This window comes from Chrysochloris asiatica, unplaced genomic scaffold (genome assembly GCF_000296735.1).
Source record: "Chrysochloris asiatica unplaced genomic scaffold, ChrAsi1.0 scaffold00094, whole genome shotgun sequence".
Taxonomy (NCBI): Eukaryota; Metazoa; Chordata; class Mammalia; order Afrosoricida; family Chrysochloridae; genus Chrysochloris; species Chrysochloris asiatica.
In genome coordinates this window covers 6,555,734-6,575,835 of record NW_006408612.1, presented here as the reverse complement: position 1 = coordinate 6,575,835, position 20,102 = coordinate 6,555,734, and the positions used below count along the sequence as shown (strand labels likewise).

The following is a 20,102-nucleotide window of genomic DNA, read 5'->3' as shown; positions in this document are numbered from 1 at the left end:
AATGGGAAAAATCAGGATCTAACTCATCTTTGTAAAACCACTGAACCTTCCAAAGTGGTGGTGGTATATCGTCTAATCGGTTCAAACTTTTAGTGACCTCAGTGATTCAAACTCACCAGCTGCTCTTTGGAAACCTTATATAGGGTTGCTATGGGTCGGAACTGACTCAACGGCACTTAACAACAACAATAACAAGATAGGGTTTCCAAGGCTGTATACCTTTACCGAAGCAGAAAGATTCGTCTTTCTCCCAAGGAGCGGTTGGTGGATTGAATCACTGACCTTGTTGTTAGCAACCAAATGCATAATTCACTTCGCCACCAGGGTTCCTTCCTTCCAGAGGTGCTGTTGTTAAATTCAGTCTTGTCAGTTCTGACTTTATAGTATTTCAGAGAGTGGCTGATGGGGTGAACTGCCGACCATGTGGTTATCAGTCCAGTGCTGATCCTACAGCGCCACACCCGGACTCTATCCTTCCAGAGTGGTGATGGTGTTGTTGTTAAGTGCCGTCGAGTCAGCATAGCAACCCTGTATAGAGTTTCCAAGGAGCAGCTGGTGAGCTTGAACCGCCAGCCTTGCGGTTCAAACCGATCTTGCAGCCCAGTTCATTAGCCCACAGCGTCACACCAGGACTCCCTTTCCGGAATAGTAAGCTCCAATAAAATTGTGTGGACACTAACAGATATATGCCTGCCCTATCTCCTGTCCCACTTCCCCTCTATTTAGCTACCATGCTAGAGGACAATACCCCAACTCCTTCAAGAACAAAAAGCCTTATGGTTATTTTCAGCCTCGGCGGTTCAAGCTCTCCAGCTGCTCCTCGGAAACCCTACACAGGGTCGCTATGGGTCGGAATCGACCTAACAGCACTTAACAACAACAACGAAAGTGGCAGCACGTTCCCATCTTTTTCACTTGTAGCTTTTGGCTTTTCCCTGTTTTCTGTTTCTGTTACTCTTCAAAATTGTTTATCTCCCTTCCCCTATATAGCCAATTGTTCAGGGTGGACAACAACTTCATATAGTTCATCAAAATGTAAATTTCCACTATTAGAGTACAACCCTTGTTTTATTTCCCAATACTTAGCATGTCACAGACACCAATGGAAATGGCACATATCCATGAAAAACGCTTTTAGCACATTTTGCATTTTGTTTAGACCTATAAACAAATCAGACAGAGCTCAAGCATAAGTAATTTTAACCACTTCATCTCCTCATCCTTGATGTCATATTTGAACATCAAAGAGATGCTCCAAACCTTTAATTATATTTCTTTGCAGACACCCGAGTGTTACTCGATTTCTATATTTTGAGATGAGTGAAGATGAACATGACTGAAATACGAAAGTTGTATTTTTAAAAACCTTCATTTTTGAGAAGGTTTTAATTGACAAGCAGTTTGAGCAAAGGGAATGAACTGCAAGCAAGTTTCCAATTACCAAAACTAGGACATACACTTCTAAGAATGTATGAAATATATAAATCTTGAAATGCTAACAGAACTCCATTTATTAGGCTGAAGAGTGAGCAGCATAGCTTTGATGGCATTATGGTTCACTTTATACAGCTATAACTATCTACATAAAGATAGAATACTATCAATATCGTGATTTTAATTTCAGGATAAAAATCCTATCAATATTACATTGTAAAAATGTTTTCATAGAAGCTATCGATGACTAATAAAATTAGACTTCTTTTTCTATTAATGAAAACACTTGAGTAAAGTCATACAGTCTGTATACCCATATATAGGCACAAATATGTAAATTCCCTGCCAAATAGATTACTAAAATGCTAGTAGTGTGGCAACCTGGGGGGGAGTCTATCTTGTTGCAATTTTTTAATTTCTCAATCAATCAGTTAAATGCAGATTCAGGGCACAAACTCATATTTCCATGTCAAATAAATTATGTCTTACATCAAAGACCACACAGATTCCTACTTAACAAAACAGGAGGATGTCTGAATAGACCATAAATGTGAAATATGAAAGAGAGCAAAATGAGACAGCCAATAAAATAAAAGATTTGTTAGTCAGCTAAAAACGATCTACAAAATAGTATGACTGACAATCAGAACTGGTGATTAAAGAAATATTCTTTTAAACTGATGCTAATTTTTTTTTTCCATGAGAAATGAGCTCCGGTGATAATGCAAAATGGTAACAAATTGCTGTTCATGAAAACAGTTTCTAATTAGACAACAAAGACTGAGATGGTATGTGTATTTTTTTCTTTCCTTAAATAATGAAACATCACTTACATCTAATATAATAGAAGAAAAGAAAGAGAAATATGCTTTGTCTTTTAGAAATAAACCAGATACTAAATTACCATATAGCTGTAAATCCTTGTATCAATAATACTTGTTATATCAACTTGACATTTTTTTCTCTTTTCAAGTAATTTATGACAATTAATTCTCATTTATGCTTTTTGATTGTTCTTTCCCACCCCCAAAAAGAAGATAGAAATGAAATAGGCAGCTGCTCTGTCTAGAAGCCACCATTAAAGATGTTATCTGACTTAGAGATTTTGGTAAACCAAAATTGTTAGCAGTTCTAAGACTAGGGTCAGGGTAGAATTCTCACCTTCCATTCAGGTGGCCCAGTTGGATTCTGGCCATGTTATCTCATGCACAGCACCCCCCTGTCTGTCAGTGGAAGCTGGTGTGTTGCTATGATGCTTAAACAGGTTTCAGTGGAGCTTCCGGACTAGGAAGGACTAGAAAGAAAGGCCTAGGGATCTACTTCTAAAAATCAGCCAATTAAAACCCTATGGATCACGGCAGTCTGATCCACAACCTTGATCATGATGGTGACAGAACAGAACCGGGCAGCATTTCTTTCTGCTGTGCATAGTGTTTCATGAATTAGAGGCCAATTTGAAGGTGGCTAACAACAGTCCTCTGCAAACTGATGGTGCTGTAGGATAAGCACTGGACTGGTAATCACAAGGTTGGTGATTCAAACCCACCAGTCACTCAGCAGGGAAAAGATAAGGTTTTCTGCTTCTTTGAAGATTCATAGCCTCGGAAACTCTATATAGGGTCACTATGAGTTGGCACCAACTCAATGGCACCTAATAACAACTGTCCTTAGATTAGAACTCTCTTGAAACCTATCAGAATATCACAAACTATGGTTCTGGTTGTGTACCTGGAGTCGATTCCTACTCATAGCAACCCTGAACAGGAAAGGCATTACTTTCAACATTGCAACTTTACTCCAATTTTTAGTGTCTTAGATAAGATTGACTTGTAAAGGTTTTCAGAGAATTTAGTCAAATGTTAAATGAGATGATGCAGAGAGATATTTGGCACAGTCACATAGTAAGCACTCAGAAAGTAGGTGGTGGTGGTTGTGTGCCACTGAGTTGGTTCCGACTCACAGTGACTCGGTATAAGGTTTCCCAGGCTGTAAAACTTTACTGGAACAGAAAGACTCATATTTCTCCCATAGAGTTAGCAGCCCAGCTCATAATCCACTGTTCTACTAGGGTTCCTTCAGAAAGTAGCAGCTCTATTTGATTGGGTGATCATGACAAATACTCCACCAAAATAAGAGCCCTTTGTTGTCCAGGGGCCCATCCTATAATGAGATCATAATGAAGAAAAATGTGGAGATCCAGTATGCACAGAAATGTGGGAACTTTGGTGAGCAATCTAGAGTAGGAGAGTAACAGTGGGGGATGAAGTCCTGTCACTTTATCTTGCGTTTTCTTCCTGTCCTGATCCTGCTTACCTTCTCTTCTGCAAAAGCTACCAAAGCATCTTTGCCTTAAATCAATAATACATGAAAGTGAATAAAAGATCCTCTGGTGGTGCAAACAGCTTCCACTTGAATAATGCTGACCTGAAGGATGGTTCAAACCCATGCAGCAATATTGTACAAGACAGGCCTTCTGATCTGCTTCAGTAGAGAAAACCCAAGGGACCAGTTTTCATCTGTGACACACAGAGTCACCATGAATTGGAACTGACTTAATCACAATGAGTTTGCTTTGGGTTTTGGAGAATAACTAAATGGCTGAGCACTCGGAAGAGGTCCTCTGTATCCTCTCAATAGAAGCTGCTTATCCCCAGCAGATTTCTGGTTAATTGACTTGATTGGGGTGTTAGGGAGGGAGGGAAGCTTCCCAACCACAGATGGGAAGATGCCTACTCAGGTCTTCACCCTCTTCCTGACTTTTGCAAATGACTCTATGCTTCTGTGGAGCACTGAAAAACAAGCCATGGGTAAAGGAAACAGTTATTAAAAAAAACAGTGGAATGCAGGAGAAGAGGGTATGAGCAAGTCAGAGGGGAAGAGGAAGTGCTCTATGTTGAAAGGGACCTGAAGAGATTTGAAAAAAAATGGATACTTTTCTCAGCATAAACAAGGGGTTATTTTATCCTTATTTCATCCTGTGCTATATTTGTCATTTATAAAAGTGTATTCAAAAACCAGAAGAAATCGAAGCAAATACTGTTGAATGATGGTGCATGGAAGAGACTGTAATCATTGCAATGAAACAAAATACAACAGGAAAAGTGTAAAGCTGATGTTCTCCCATGTAAACTATCACTCAATTCACAATAAAAACTTAAATTAAAAAAAAAAAAAGTGTATTCATGTGTTGTTCAAGAAAGAGTCCTCTTGCCTTCACAGCCTGCTAGTCTGAAAGATGTTTGTCATCACATGAAATCATTTCTGTACAATAGTCGCTACAGTATGGATTTTAAGGAAAGGGAGAAATAAGCATATTTTCCCTGTTCCCTTTCCTAAGTTATAGGATAAGAGGATGCTCCGGATGTAAGTCCTCACATAATGCCTAGTACAGTGCTCTGCACTTTGCTCAATAAATAGATGTCAACAGACAACACCATTGTGGAGTAACATTTGTTTCTTCAGCCCAATTTGCAGTATCTGCATAGTTCCCTTGCTCGATGGGGCTCTCGCCTCCTTAAAATGATGGATTGCCAAGTAATAAAACTGCTTTCACCTTTATCTCCACCTATCTCACTCCCTTTACTTCTTCTTTTATTGCCAGTCTCTGTGTCAGGTGATCTATCCACTTACTTGTTATTGGCTTCATGGCCCCCAGCAGCTCAGAGTTCTGGTTTTAAAATATTGGAAAGCCCTTCATTATAATCATTGAGATTTGTCCATTAGAGGAGATGTAGACTGTGGTTGAATTGTTCAGAAATAACAGCATCCCGACTGGCATTAGCTAAGAAGGTCTCCCTTGAGCAAAGGTGACTCAGCTGGGGAAAATTAAGACGCAGACTTATCAGTGAAATCAGGAAGTGGTAGAACAGCTTAACAAAGGGGTTGTCATCTAAACCCTGAAATAAATCTCTAAAACAGGGAATTAAGATAGAGCCAGGTGATTTATTCTTCAAAATACCTAGGAAATTAATGGTTTGGGGAAATTATATCTTAATTTAAAAAAAAAAAAAAAAAAGGAGATGATTGGTTCTCTTATCTCTTTTGTTGTAGTAGTTGTTGCTGTTGTTAAGTACCATCATCAGTTGATTCTGATTCATATCAACCCTGTCTAGGGTTTCAGTATGGATTACACCTTAATGTAAAAAACACAAAAACTCTCACAACTGTACCAGAAAGCAACATCATGATAAATGCAGAAAAGATTGAAGCTGTTGATAATTACATATGACTTGAATCCACAATCAATGCCCATAAAATCAGCAGTCAAGAAATCACCAGTATTGCATTGAATGAATCTGCTAGAGAAGATTTCTTTAGAGTGTTACAAAACAAAGATATCACTTCGAGCACTAAGGTAGCCTGACCCAAACCATGGTATTTTCAATCACCTAATATGCATGTGAAAGCTAGACAATGAAGAAGACCAAATAAAAATTGATACATTTGAATTATACTGTTGGTTAAGAATACTGAATATACCATGGACTACCAGAGAAACAAATGAATCTGCCTTGTAAGTATAACCAGAATGCCCCTTAGAAGGGAGGATGATGAGACTTCATGTCACGTATATTGGACATGTAATCAAGAGGGAACAGATCCTGGAACAGAACATCATGTGTGCTAGACCCTCAGCTAGATGGCTTGACATCATGACTGTGACAATGGGCTAAGCATGGCAACACTTCCGGGGATGGCGCAGAACTGGGCGGTGCTTCATTCTGTTGAAGGTATTATGTGGAGCAAACTGGATGGCACCTAACAACAATATCACAGAGCTTTCTGTGGTCCTCATTCCCTTTCATCAGTACCAAAAGGACTTGCCGCCACCTGGAGGAAAAGGCATTACCTGCAAAATTACAAAGCGGTGTAAATATTCTTCAAGATACAAAAAAAAAAAAATGTCTTGCGTTAAGTTCATTGAAGGACTCTGCAGCTCAGGATCAAATTTAATCAACGAGATGTGACCTGTTCCTATTCAGTTTCAAATGGCTCCTGTGAAGTTTATAGCCTCTAAATTAGATATCTGAATTCATGATTTGGTCATTTTCCCCTGGATTTTATAACAGCTACAATTTATGTGTCATTTACTTTTGATGTTAGTTAACATTGACTTTGTTCTTTTCAATTTCTGGCTAAATTGTACCTGGTTACTGAGTTACTAGCAGACATTTTGAGTAATAACACGATTACCTTCACTATTCTTTTTTGTAAACTAAATAAAGTTCCTTTGGGACTGCCTTCCATTCCACAAAAAAGTCACTAGACCCTATAAGATACTGTAGTAGAAAGAGCGTTAAAACAGGATCTAAGAAATCAGGATTCTTCTACTTGACTGTTGTTTGGATGTTGTTTCTTCATTTATAATAGATTTGCTGTTGTTAAATGCTATCAAATAGGGTCCTACTCATAGCAACTCTATGCACAACACAAAGAAACATTGCCTGGTCCTGTACCATCCTCACACTTGTTGTTACACTTGAGCCCCTTTGCTGCTGTCACTGTGTCAAACTGTCTCCTTGGAGGTCTTCTTTTTGCCACCCCTCCTCTTTATCAAGCATGATGTCCCTCTCCAGGGACTGGTCCCTTCTGACAACATGTCCAAAGTGTGAGATACGAAGTCTCTACATCCTGGCTTCTAAAGAGCATTCTGGCTGTTCTTCTACCAACACAGACTTGTTGTTTGTCTGGCAGTCTATGGTACTTTTAATGTTCTTCTTCAACACATTAATTTAAATGCACCAATTTTTCTACGATCATCCATATTCAGTGTCCAACTTTCACATGCATATGAGATGATTGACTATACCAAGGCTTGGATTCAGTGCACCTTAGCTCTCAAAGTGACATTTTTGCTCTTGAATATATTAAAGAGTTCTTGTGCAGATTTGCCTAATGTAATGGTTTATTTGATTTCTTGTTTGTTGTTTCATGAGTGTTAATTGGGGATCCAAGCAAAATGAAACCTTTGACAACTACAACATTTTTTCCATTTCTAATGTTATTTATTGGTCTACTTATAAGAATTTTTGTTTTCTTTACATTAAGGTGTAATTCATATTGACAGTTGTACACTATTTATCTTCATCAGTAAATATTTCAAGCAAGGTTGTAACATTTTCATATCACAGGTTGTTAATGAGTCTTCCTCCATTCCTGATGCCATGCTCTTCTTCATATAATCTAGCTTCTCAGATTATTTGCTAAGCATACAGATTGAATAAGTATGATGAAAGGATACAACCCTGGTACATACCTCTCCTGATTTTAAACTATTCAGTATCTTTTGTTCTGTTTTAACAACTGTCTCTTGATCTATATACAGCTTCTTCATGAGTAATTAAGTGTTCTAGAATAACCATTCTTCACAATGTTACCCATAGTTTGTCACGATCTACATCAGGGGTGGGGAATCTTTTTTCTGCCAAAATTTATAACGTCACCTGCGGACCATACAAAATTATAAAATTAAAAATTAGTCTGCTATATTTGGCATCCTGGTGTGGTACTGCGGATTAATGTACTGGACTGCAAAGGCAGTTTGAGCAGCAAGGTTGGTGGTTCAAGCTCAGCAGCTGCTCCTTGGAAACCCTACACAGGGTCACTACGAGGAACTGACTCGATGGCACTTAACAACAACAACAACATAGTTGGTCAAATATTTAATTAACTCACCCTTAGTGTTATGGCTTGAACTGCTGCTGCCCTGGCATGGCCAGACCAAATAATTTGGCAGGACACCCCTGGTCTAGACAGTCAAAAGTCATTGCATATAAAGCACAAGTAAACATCTTTCTGGTATTCTCTGCTTTCAGCCAGGATTAATCTGATGTCAGTCATGACCTATGTAGTTACACATCGTCTTCTGAACCCAGCTTGAATGCCTGGAAGTTCTCTGTAGATGTAGTGTTGCAACTCTTTTTTGAATTATCTTCAATAAAATTTTACTTGCATGTGATATTAATGATAATTTTCAAGGATTTCTACATTTCACTGAGTCACCTCTCTTTGGAATGGGCACAAACATGGGGATCTTTCAGTCAGTCAGCCAGATAGCTTTCAAATTTCTTGGCATAGATGAGTGAGTGCCTTCAGTGCTGTGTTCATTTGTTGAAAGATTTCAGTTTGTATTCTGTCAATTCCTGGAAACTTTGTTTTCACCAGTGCCTTCAGTGCAGCTTGGGCTTATTCTTTCAGTATCACTGGTTCTTGGGCATGTGCTACCTCTGGAAATGGTTGAGCATTGGCCATTTCTTTTTGGTACAGTGACTGTGTATTCCTTCCATCTTCTTTTGATGCTTTCTACATCATTCAATCCTTATTTAACTAAAAAAGAAACTTTATGCACAATTACTTTGTACATTCAGGTATCAGATAAATAAAATCAATTCTGGAGTGTGACTATTCTCTTCAGAAGCATGAATCTTAATATACTTAATAAAATAAGATTTGAACTTTTTCACTTTACAAATATTTTACAAGAAACATGAAATGTGGGGGGTTATTCCCAACAATTTATCTAAAGATTTTATAGCATGGCTTATAAAGAAAAATCCAAATATCCATATATTTTTGTATGTTGTTGTTGCTGTTGTTAAGTGCCATCAAGCTGGTTCTGACCCATAGCACCCTTGTATAGGAACAGCTTCCTAGGAACCGCTGGTGAGGTTGAACCGCTGACCTTGCAGTCAAACCAACTTTGCAGTCCAGTCTCACACCAGGACCCATATATATATATGGTTAATCTTTACAAATCTTACCATTGCTTTTTAATGAACTAACAAGAAATGATGGGTGTTTTAATTTTGTAGCTCCAAAACTTTTCTTAATTTCTAATAACTAATTTTAAAAAAGAGAGGAGACCCAATGGAATGTGGAACTCATAGGACAATATCATTGATATCCCATGTGAGTAAAGTATTACTAAATGTAATACAGAAATGGCTGCAACCATACACTGACAGAAACTTCCAGAGGTGCAAGCCGTTTCAGAAGAGGACATGGAATGAGGAATATTATTGCTGATGTCAAATGGATCTTCACTGAAAGCAGAGAATACTAGAAAGATGTATACCTGTGCTTTATTGACTACGCAAAGTCTTTCGATTGTATGGATCATGACAAACGATGGACAACATTGTGGAGTATGAATATTATGGAACACTTAATTGTGCTCATGAGGAGCCTGTACATAGACCAAGAGACTGTTGTTCGAACAGAACACGAAAACACCGAAAGGATTAAAATTAGGAAAAGTGCACCAGGGTTTATTCTTTTACCATACTTATTCAATCTGTATGCTGAACAAATAATCAAAGAAGCTGGATTATATGAAGAAAAACCGGGCATCAGGATTAGAAGAAGGCTCATTAACAACCTGCGATATGCAGATGATACAACCTTGCTTGCTAAAAGCCAAAAGGACTTAAAATATTTAACTGATGAAGATCAAAGACCACAACCTTTGGTATGGTTGCACTTCAATGTAAAGAAAACAAAAATCCTCACCAATGAACCAAAAAATAACATCCATATAAATGGTGAAAAGATTGATGTTGTCAATGACTTCATTTTGCTTAGCTCAACCATCAACACTCATGGAAGCAGCAGAAAAGAAATCAAACGACGTATTGTTTTGGTCAAATTTGCTGCACAAGACCTCTTTAAAGTGCTTAAGAGCAAAGATATCAGTTTGAGGACTAAGGTGTACTTGACACAAGCCATGGTATTTTCAATAATCTCATATGCATGCAAAAGTTTGGTAGTGAATAAGGAAGACCATAGAAGAATTGATGCATTTGAGTTATGGTGTTGGAGGAGAATACTGAAAGTATCATGGGCTGCCAAAAGAACAATAGATCTGTATTGGACGAAGTGCAGCCAGAGTGCTCCTTGGAAGTCAGGATGGCCAGACTTTATCTTTTATACTTCGGACATATTGTCAAGAGGGTCCAGTCACTGGAGAAGGACACCATGTTTGGTAAAGTGGAGGGTAGGCAAAAAAGAGGAAGACCCTTAATGAGATGGATTGGCACAGTGGCAGCATTAATGGGCTCAAATGTAGCAATGATTGTGAGGTTGACCCAGGATCGAGCAGTGTTTCGTTCTTTTGTGCATACGGTCGCTACGAGTTGGTACCTACTCAATGTTATCTAACAACAACTCAAAAACATACTCTAGGATTTTTTCCTACCCCCAAAATATACACCAAATGTTTACAATTGTACTATCACCAATGTTTCCTCAGAAGAAGTGCTTACGTGAGTTAGGCTACTCTTCATTCTTTTTTAATCTCTCAGAAAACAATATTTTTCACCTTGAAGTAATGTGCATTCCATAAGATGGAGAAGAGATTGCTGGGTAGAGGCCAGTAATCTTCAGAGTTGTGGCTTTCAGAGTTGAAAGGGTGGGAGCTTTCTCTCTCTCCTCTGGGTCCATTGACTCTGCGCATGCCTCTGTGAAAGCACCTAACACCCTGAGTGCTACTGGTCTTTATTTTACTAGAAGGTGAGTTCCCCAAGAACTGGGAGTATATCTTGTTCCCTTGTTTCCCAGATCTAGCTGGGGTTTCTAATATATTCAGTAAATTGTTAGGTACATAAATCATGGCTCAATCCCCTCATGTACAGAAAATAGAAGGCAGGTCCAATAAAGTGCTATGGCTTATTTTAGGTCACCCAGTTGTTTGGAAGCATGGATGGCCATAATTCAGCTCCTTTATTTGAGCTATGACATCAGGAAAGACCAATGGGAAGTAAAGGACATCGTGTTTGGTGACTAGAGGGTGATTGAAAACAGCAGAAACCCTCAGTGAGATGGAGTGACACCATACCACAACAATGAACTCAAACATACCAAGAATCAAGAAGATGGTGTGAGACCAGACAACTTTAGATTTTGTTACACATAAGTTTGCCATGAGTCAGTAATGACTCGATGGCAACTATCACAGCAACAAAGTTGTTTAGAAGCAGGACAAGATAAAAACCTAGATCTGTTTATTTCCAGGTTGTAGAAATATCAGCTGGCAAGACTAGGTACCAAGGTACTGAAAATGGACAAATAGTGTGTGACTTGTAATGACTGATTTATACACTTTTCTTTTGCCCTAAATACTATAAAGAAATGAATTATTATCCTGGTCCATACTATCCCAATGGTTCAGAGCACCAAACCCAAAAGTCAAACCTATTGCCACTGAGTCAATTCCAACTCATGATGACCCCATGTGTTACAGAGTAGGATATCTTGGCTGTAATCCTTACAGAAGCTGACCAACAGGCCTTTCCAAAACAATGCAATGGGGTGGATTCCAACCACCATCTGTCAGTTTGTAGTCAAGTGCATACCACTTGCATCACCCAGCACAGTGGAACCAGCTGTGTTGTCCTGATAAATTCCTTAGCATTTCTAATCTTCAGAGTCCTCATCTATAACGTGAACCTCATAGAAGCTGCCTCAAAGGCATTATAAGGGCCGGACAAAATAACACATGTGAAGATTGGAGCTCAGTGATGTTACGTGGTGATCTGTATGGCAATAATTTAAATTCCTGTAAAAGAGCTCTGGTAGCATAGTGGTTACAATAATTTAAGTTCCTATAAAGGAGCTCTGGTAGCATAGTGGTAACGAATCGGGCTGCTAACCTCAGGGTCAGCAGTTCAAAACTACCAGCTGTTCCGTGGGAGAAAGATGAGGCTTTCTGCTCCCGTAAAAGATTTACAACCTCGGAAACCCTATACAGGGTCGGAACCAACTCCACAGCACATAACAACAACAACCTACTGGAGTCGTGGTATAGCACTGTAGGATAAGCACTGGACTGCTAACTGCAAGGCTAGCAGTTCAAACCCACCAGTCTTTCCTTGGAAACCCTAACCAGAATCTCTATGAATCAGAACATACAGATGTTTAGGAGTCCTGGTGTGGCACTGTAGGGTAAGCATTAGACTCAGAAAGACTATACAAGTTCGCTTCAGTCTTCAACTGAATATGAAAAACAGATTTCACTAAAAAAAAAATATATATATATATATATATATATCACATGTACACATATGTATGGATATACTTAAATAATTTAATATGCACATATTGGTATACTTTAAAATATGTGTATAAGTAATAAGAAAAACAGATTCGACTAAAAATATTTAAAGCATGTGCACATAAGCATAGTTATATTTCAACATATAATTCAATATGCATACATATTTATATTTTAAACAGGAGAAAAAGCCTAGAAAAAGTATAACAAAATATTAAAATAATTGTCTCTGGGTAGTAGTTTGCGGTTTTTTAATTACCTCTATATTGTATAGATTTTTCTTTAATAATCATGAAAATAATTTGTGTAAAAACTTTAATGAAGCTATTTTTAAACATAAATATGACTGTTATTAATTTGGTTTAATTTCTTGTTCATTGGAGGTAAATTCTAAAATCACTTGTGACTTTCTGATAATGCCAAAGTTACTAGATTTTTTTTCCAAAAACTATTGCTGGAATTCTTCTTCTTATAAATTAAGTATTGAATTTATTTGTGGAGCCTGGCGTGGTACTGTGGTTTAATGCGCTGGACTGCAATTGGTTTGAACCGCAAAGTCGGCGATTCAAGCTCATCAGCTGCTCCTTGGAAACTCTATACAGCATCACTAGGGTCGGAACCTACTCAACAGCACACAACAACAACAACAACTAAGCATATGCCATACATCAGACACCCTACCCACCCCTGTGTTTTGTAAGTAGTAATGAAGACTAAGCCTTATCTTGGGAGAAAAATAGCTAAGAATAAGGCATATATGGTGCTGGCGATCGTGTGCCATGGAGTCATTTTGACTCATAACACCCTGTATAGTGTTTCCAAGGCTCTAAATCTTAATGGGTGGAGAAAAACCTCATCTTTCTCCCTCGGAGTGGCTGGTTGCTTCGAACTGCTGACTTTTCAGTTAGTAGCCCAGCTCATAATTCATTATGCTCCCAGGGCTCCTTAAGGCATACATAAGTTTTTTAATGTTTCATGGTGGTCTAGTTTTTGTTTTGTAAAGCATGACTGATGAATATACAGGACAAATTTTTATATGTTGTTTTTATGCACAGCATATACATATACACACTATATATACATATACATAATAACCACCAAGGGAGCGCAGTGGTTCCATACAGCAATCACTGGACTGTGAGCCACAAGGTCTGCAGTATGAGCTCGCCAGCTACTCCACAGGAGAAAGCTGAAGCTTTCTGCTCCTGCGAAGACTTAAAAGCCTCGGAAAAACTATACAGGGTCACTATGCTTCAGAATCAACTTGATGGCACTGAACAACAGCAAAAACAGACCAAAGTGATCTAACTTAGGTATGTTCTGCTAAGGAATGAATAATTATTTTCCAAATAATTTGGACATGGTTTTATAAGGCATAATTTTATAAGGAAAATTATAAAAAATCATAGCAACAAGCACCTAAACATGATACTCATTTTCTCTCTTACCAAAGCTACAAATTTCTGTTCTTTCAGTGAAATGCCAGTACATCATTACAAATGCATAAGCAGAGTGAGAGATATTTCTCATTCTCTCCCCCTCGTCCTCTTCTCTGCATGAACAAGATCCCCACGAAGCCCGCAGACAGAGAGTACAGGTGTGGAGGTTACAGAAGGAGAACAGCGGTAGGGAAGGCTGAGCTGGTAGTCAGTATGATCTACCTCTAGAATCAGTATAATCACCCTGAATTACACAGGAATAGCATGGTAATACATGACAGACCATCATTTTTCCTCGCTGTCCCTTACATGGCTGCGATGACCACAATTCAACAACAAATTTGTCATAGAAACTTCAAAGAAGGAGAAAAAAAAAATCAGTAAGCTCGCATACATTTATTGTGGAAGCATATGATGTTTTTTGTTTGTTTGTTTGGGAGTGTTTATTAGTCAAATACAATTATTTTAGGCAAGAACTGGGCAGACAAATGGCAGCAAGATTTTTTAAATTGACAGATACAGAATATGGCTTTATTGCAACAATATATAAAGCAAATAACTTTAAATGTTCATAACCGCATCATACATTATAATTGATGGTGCTATTCAGTTCATTCAAGTTTGAGAAAACAGTTTAAAGAATTCTTGAAATTCACTGAAATGCATATGTGCGTTTATGTTAAGAGCATGTAAATTTTCACGTGCCTAACATTATTCATCATTTCAGCATTTTCATACATCCTCAGTGACTTAACCAAGTTCAAGACCTTTTTTTTATTAAAAGAACTGGCACAGTTCTATTTATTATTGACAACATGCTTAAAAGGAAGCAGTTTTTAATGGCTAATAACTGATAGGTAACCAACAGGGTTTTGACCAAATTCCTTTGTCCTGTATAGCATAAAGAATTTTCTAGCCTGGGCACCCAGCCCCACCCCTTACAGGTGACATCCTCCTTGAAACAAGTCCTTTACAGGATCTCTAGATAGTCATTTCTAGTTTAATAGTCGGAGGAGGATGGTATCCTTCAATCTGAAAATCTTCAGCTTTGAAATCATCAAGGATGTCAAGCTTGGAGAAACTTCTTGGTTCTCACTGGAGCTGAATTTTCAAGGCCTCAATGTGATTCATGTGCATCTCCCACCTCTGATGTGTGTGATCGTATAGGTGAGCAGGACGTAGCTGGCGATGTTGAAAGGCACTCCCAGGCCTAGGTCTCCTGACCTCTGGCACAGTTGGCAGGACAGCTCACCATTTATCACCAGTAGAACTGGCAAAGGGCATGGCAGAGAGGCAGCACCATCTGAGGAAGTTCTTTTGGGTTCCAAGCACACATGACGATCTCTGTCATGGGGGTTGGTTTTGATTGTGTCGACAATCTTTTGCAGCTGGTTCACTCCTTATAATCTGAATTCATCCCTTTATATTCTGCCCCACAATGCCTCCACTGAAAGCCATAAACTAGGCTTAAAATACTAGAGACATAGATTCTAGTATCAAAATATGGGCAAGCTACCACAGTGTTCTTTCATTTTCCAAAAGGAAAAAAAAAAAAAAATCTGCTTTCATAGAAACAGTCATTTCCCTTGAGCTGAGTCTATCACTTTTGGGGAAAGAGATGAGACAAAGAAAAGTCTCTCTCTCAGATAACTGGCATTTCATGTACATTCATCCTCAAAGTAAGCAAGGATTTATAATCTGCCCCTTAGGAATATTCAAATATAATTTGAAAATCACCCTAGCTTATCTTTGCTTTTGACAGGGGTTTATTTGCAATATCTTTATTTGTCCTGTTCAGTTTGCCTTAGATTTCAACATTAATTCAACATGCTGAAGAATGAGTCTTTCCAGCCCCTATTCATGCCCACTTTTTTCAACACTTAACCAATTTATAGATGATGATGTTCCATTAACTTCTTCTCAACTTTATCTTCAATGTGGTCAGCAGGCAGTATTTTCTGTAAAAGGCATTTACTCCTAAACTGAAAGGAGAAGAAAGCTAGCTCTCGCTTCCTTGGACTGACTCCCTTGGGTATGCCAAAAGGTTAATTGTTAACAGTTCTGTACCTGTGTCACTTACAACTCACCCCTGGATTCCTTCAGTCTAACACCCTTTCAGCAGTAGCGTTTAGCACATTGAGACCAGACGGAGTTTTTTATTGCTTACTTCAATCAGATAAAGGGTAAGTTTAAAGATGGGGATCTTTTAAGATTTATCTCTGCAGTCTGGAATAGGAGTTCAATAATTCCTTTAATCCATGTTGTCATCTCCCTTGGCTTTTTGCTTTACTTTAGATTTTTAACATCACACCTTACATTAATAGCGATTATCAGAATCTATATACTAACGCAATTCAACATGAACGCTAGTCTAAGTCTCGTATGAGCCGACCCTGAACCAGACACTCATACTAGATTGTTTTCAATAACTACAATTTATCTACGATGTATCTTTAAAGGATCTCTCTGACAGTAAATCAACTGGGATAATTGGGTAAGTTTTTCTTGAGATGGAATTATAGTCTTATGCTATACCTTAACATTGGTTGAAAGAGCGGACATAAACTTGTAAATATATTGTAGAAATAATATCAATTTCATAAGCAGGCTCGATAGAAGTAACAGCCAACTTTAAATAGAATTCACAGATTCTAAAAGCCTTCTAGAAACTTTCAAACTCTATAGCCATCTGTCTCTTATCTATTTATTTGTAGATATGTTCTTAAATATACATAGGTCTTAGTGAGAATTGTCAATGATTTCCTACTTCAAGAGGCACTTTATACAGGTTCTATTTCTAGAGTGTTTATGAGTTAGGCCGACAGCAAGCATTTCATCAGATTTCACAAAACACTGTGTACCTATAATATTATATAAGTATCAAATAAGAATTTCAATACTTGAAAGCAAAAATCTTTACCATCTTGGCAGTAAATCAGCAGAATTACTTGTCCTGATTTCACAAGTTTATCCAAAAACTGGAACCTCTATTCGAGTGATTTTTGTATCTGAAATAATACCGATCTTTAGAATTATATGCTTAGTTTCATTTTACAACTGGGGCAGTTCAAGGACTGCCTTCCAAATTAGTCCTGATTTGGAAGATTTTGAAACTGCCTTCCACAGAATATTCACATATTCAGCATGGTAATAGGTAACTTGTAATTGACCACCGTGGAAGTATTTACACATATGTTTGTGGGAACTGTTTCTGCGTTCATATAAAATTTGAGATGTCCCTTCTGGAAGTTAACAGTGCATACTGGCATATCAAAGCTTGGAAGATCTGTAGTAAAGAAACTTACTTAGGGAAGGGGAGGACTTTTATATTGTATTCTCTAAGTATAGTTGTATTTTCTAATTTATATAAAGCTATATTATATAACACTCACATAACAAGTGAAAAGAAAAAAATCTGGAGAAAGCAGAGACATGGAAAAGATTTGATCAGTCACAGTAAAGAACAGAAAAGATACTGGTCTCTTCCCCTCTAGAGAGAGCATAGGAAAATGAAGAAACCCAAAGGCTCACAGAAGCAATTAGTCCAAAGGATAACTGGCTCACATGAGCCACTACCTCTGCGACCAGAGCAACGAGATGATGCCCTGCAACATTTACTAACCTCTCTAGCCAGAAACATATTAGAAAGTCATGGTTAAAGGGATTGGAAAATGTAGATCAAAATTCAAATTCATTAAAAACAACAATAACAAAAACCTGGTTTAATGGTCTGACAGAGACTGGAAGAACTTCCAAAACTATTGCTCTAAAATAACCTTCTAACTTAGAACTAAAGCCACCTCCAGATATTAGCTTTTGGCCAAATACTAGCCTGGCCTATAAAATAAACACCACCACCAAGGAGGAATGTACTGATGAGAACAGTCAACTATAAAAGATCCAAAAGCCAACAGTTGCCCAAAAGCAAAGATGACAAAGGAAGGAGGTTCAAGGGCATTGAATGAATGGAAATGGCAAACACAGGATGGAAATAGGGAGAGTGCAGACACACTGCAGAATCACAACTGATGTCACTGAACAATTAGTATATGCACTGCTAAATGGAAAAGTTGTCTATTATAAAAACTTCCACTTAAAGTACAGTAAAATGTTTTAAAAAGAGAGAGAGAATAAAACTTTAAGGATTAAGAATTTTATCTAAAGAGCACTTCCATAAAATTGTATAATGTGAGGTGCTATTACAGGGTCGCTATGAGTGTGAACCGACTCCACGGCACATAACAACAACAACAACAACAACAACAACAACTATCTCTGTTGATGGCCTTAAGAAATGACGTTATTTTTCAGGACAAAAGAGAAAGGAAGATGAGAGGAAAGAAGGGAGAGAAGAGACAAAGGGAGGAAGAGAGGAAGGGAGAATGAGAGAAAGGAACTGTTTCACCTTGTCTTACTTTTTGTTTCCAAAATTTCTTTGACTTTAGAACTCTATACAAAGAGTATCGCGGAACACTATTGTTGTACTGGTAAATGTTAAGTAACCAGCTCTTGGGAAACAGAAGGTGCGTGCCTGATTAATACGAATTTCTGTGCCAATTTCTGTGGTGTAAATATTTGTACTACCACATGATACCAGCTTGTAATTGACCATAGTGCAAGTATTTACACCACAGAAACTAGCTCAGAAATTTAATAACAGGATGCCAACATGGTATTGAGAGTTCTGGTATGGCACTATAGGACAAGCAAAGTCAGCAGTTCAAACACACCAGCCACTCATCAGAAACCCTGTACAGGGTCACTGTGAGTTGGAACCAACTCAAGAGCACTTAACAATAACAATAACAAGTCTTTGGACTATTGGTGTAGCACTGTAGAATCAATATTGGACTGCGAACCACAAGGTTGGCAGTTCAAACCCAACAGTTGCTCCTCAAAAACCTATATGGTGTCACTATGAGTCGGAACCAACTCAACAGCACTTACCATCACCAGCAAAAACAGAATTATATCAGCTGCTTGCAGCATGACATACCGTGGAACAGAATTTGGGAACTATTGAGCTGATGCATCTTCCCTTTCTTCCCAGTCCTCTCTCCTGTACATACATGTTTTAAGGAGGAGCACATTAAGGTCCAGAGACGTTAAATGATTTGTCCAAGTTACACAGCTATCCATTTTTATTGATATAAGTGGAGCTCTGGTAGCGAACCTTAAGGTCAGCTGCTCCACAGGAGAAAGATCAGGCTTTCTGCTCCTGTAAAGATTTACAGCCTGGGAAACCCTGTACAGGGTAGCTATGGGTTGGAACCGACTTGACGGCACTTAACAATAACAACAACAACACTAAGGTCCAGAAACGTCCATCTTTATTGATATAAATTCCAATTTTCAAATTTAGTAATCTAACTTAAAAACTTAACTATACGAAAAGGAATATGTTCATATGGAATTTGTACATAGATCAAGAGGAAGTCATTTGAGAAGAACATGGGAGTATTAGTGGCTTAAAATCAGGAAGAGTATGTGTCAGGGTTGTATTTCACCATACTCATTCAAACTATATACAAGAATTTGGCCTCTCTGAAGAAGACTGGACCATTAGGATTGGATAAGATGCATTAATAACCTGTAACATGCAAAGAGGACTTGAAGCACTTATTGATGAGGAGCTAAGAATACAGTCTTCAGTATGGGTTATGCTTCAATGTAGAGACAACAAAAATCCTCACAATTCGACCAATAAATAACATGATAATAAATGGAGAAAAGATTGAAATTGTCAAGAATTTCAATTTGCTTGGATCCACAATCATCGCTTATGGAAACAGCAGTTAAAAAATCAAATGCGTGTGACTTCCGGTTTGCCAGGGCGGCCAGGCAGTGAGGGTGAGTGGGGGCTCCGGGATCAGCGGGGGACAACTCGTGAGTTAAACCTCCCAGGTAGGAACTCACAGTCTTACAGCCCGCGTGAATCTCAGTGCGCCAGACCCTTAGACCCGCTTCTTTGAGAAATCACTGGGCAAGGAATTACAGGCTTCTTAAAATTGCGCTGCGGCAGCCCCAGCTCCTTTGGGCTTGAGGGGGAGGGGCGGGAACCAGCTCGTGCAGAGCCTCCAGTAGCTGGGAGACTCAAACAGGGAGAGCCACTGGTGACACCTACCCCAAGGTGGGATTTCTGCGCATACAGTGGACAGAGGGAAGTTAGTTTAAAAGGGGGG

At 38.4% G+C, this 20,102-nt stretch overlaps 1 pseudogene; it reads right to left on the bottom strand.

The window, feature by feature from the left end:
• Positions 1-14,901: 14,901 nt before the first annotated feature.
• The window catches only part of LOC102837097, a 64,850-nt pseudogene continuing 59,649 nt past the window's right edge, over positions 14,902-20,102 (bottom strand).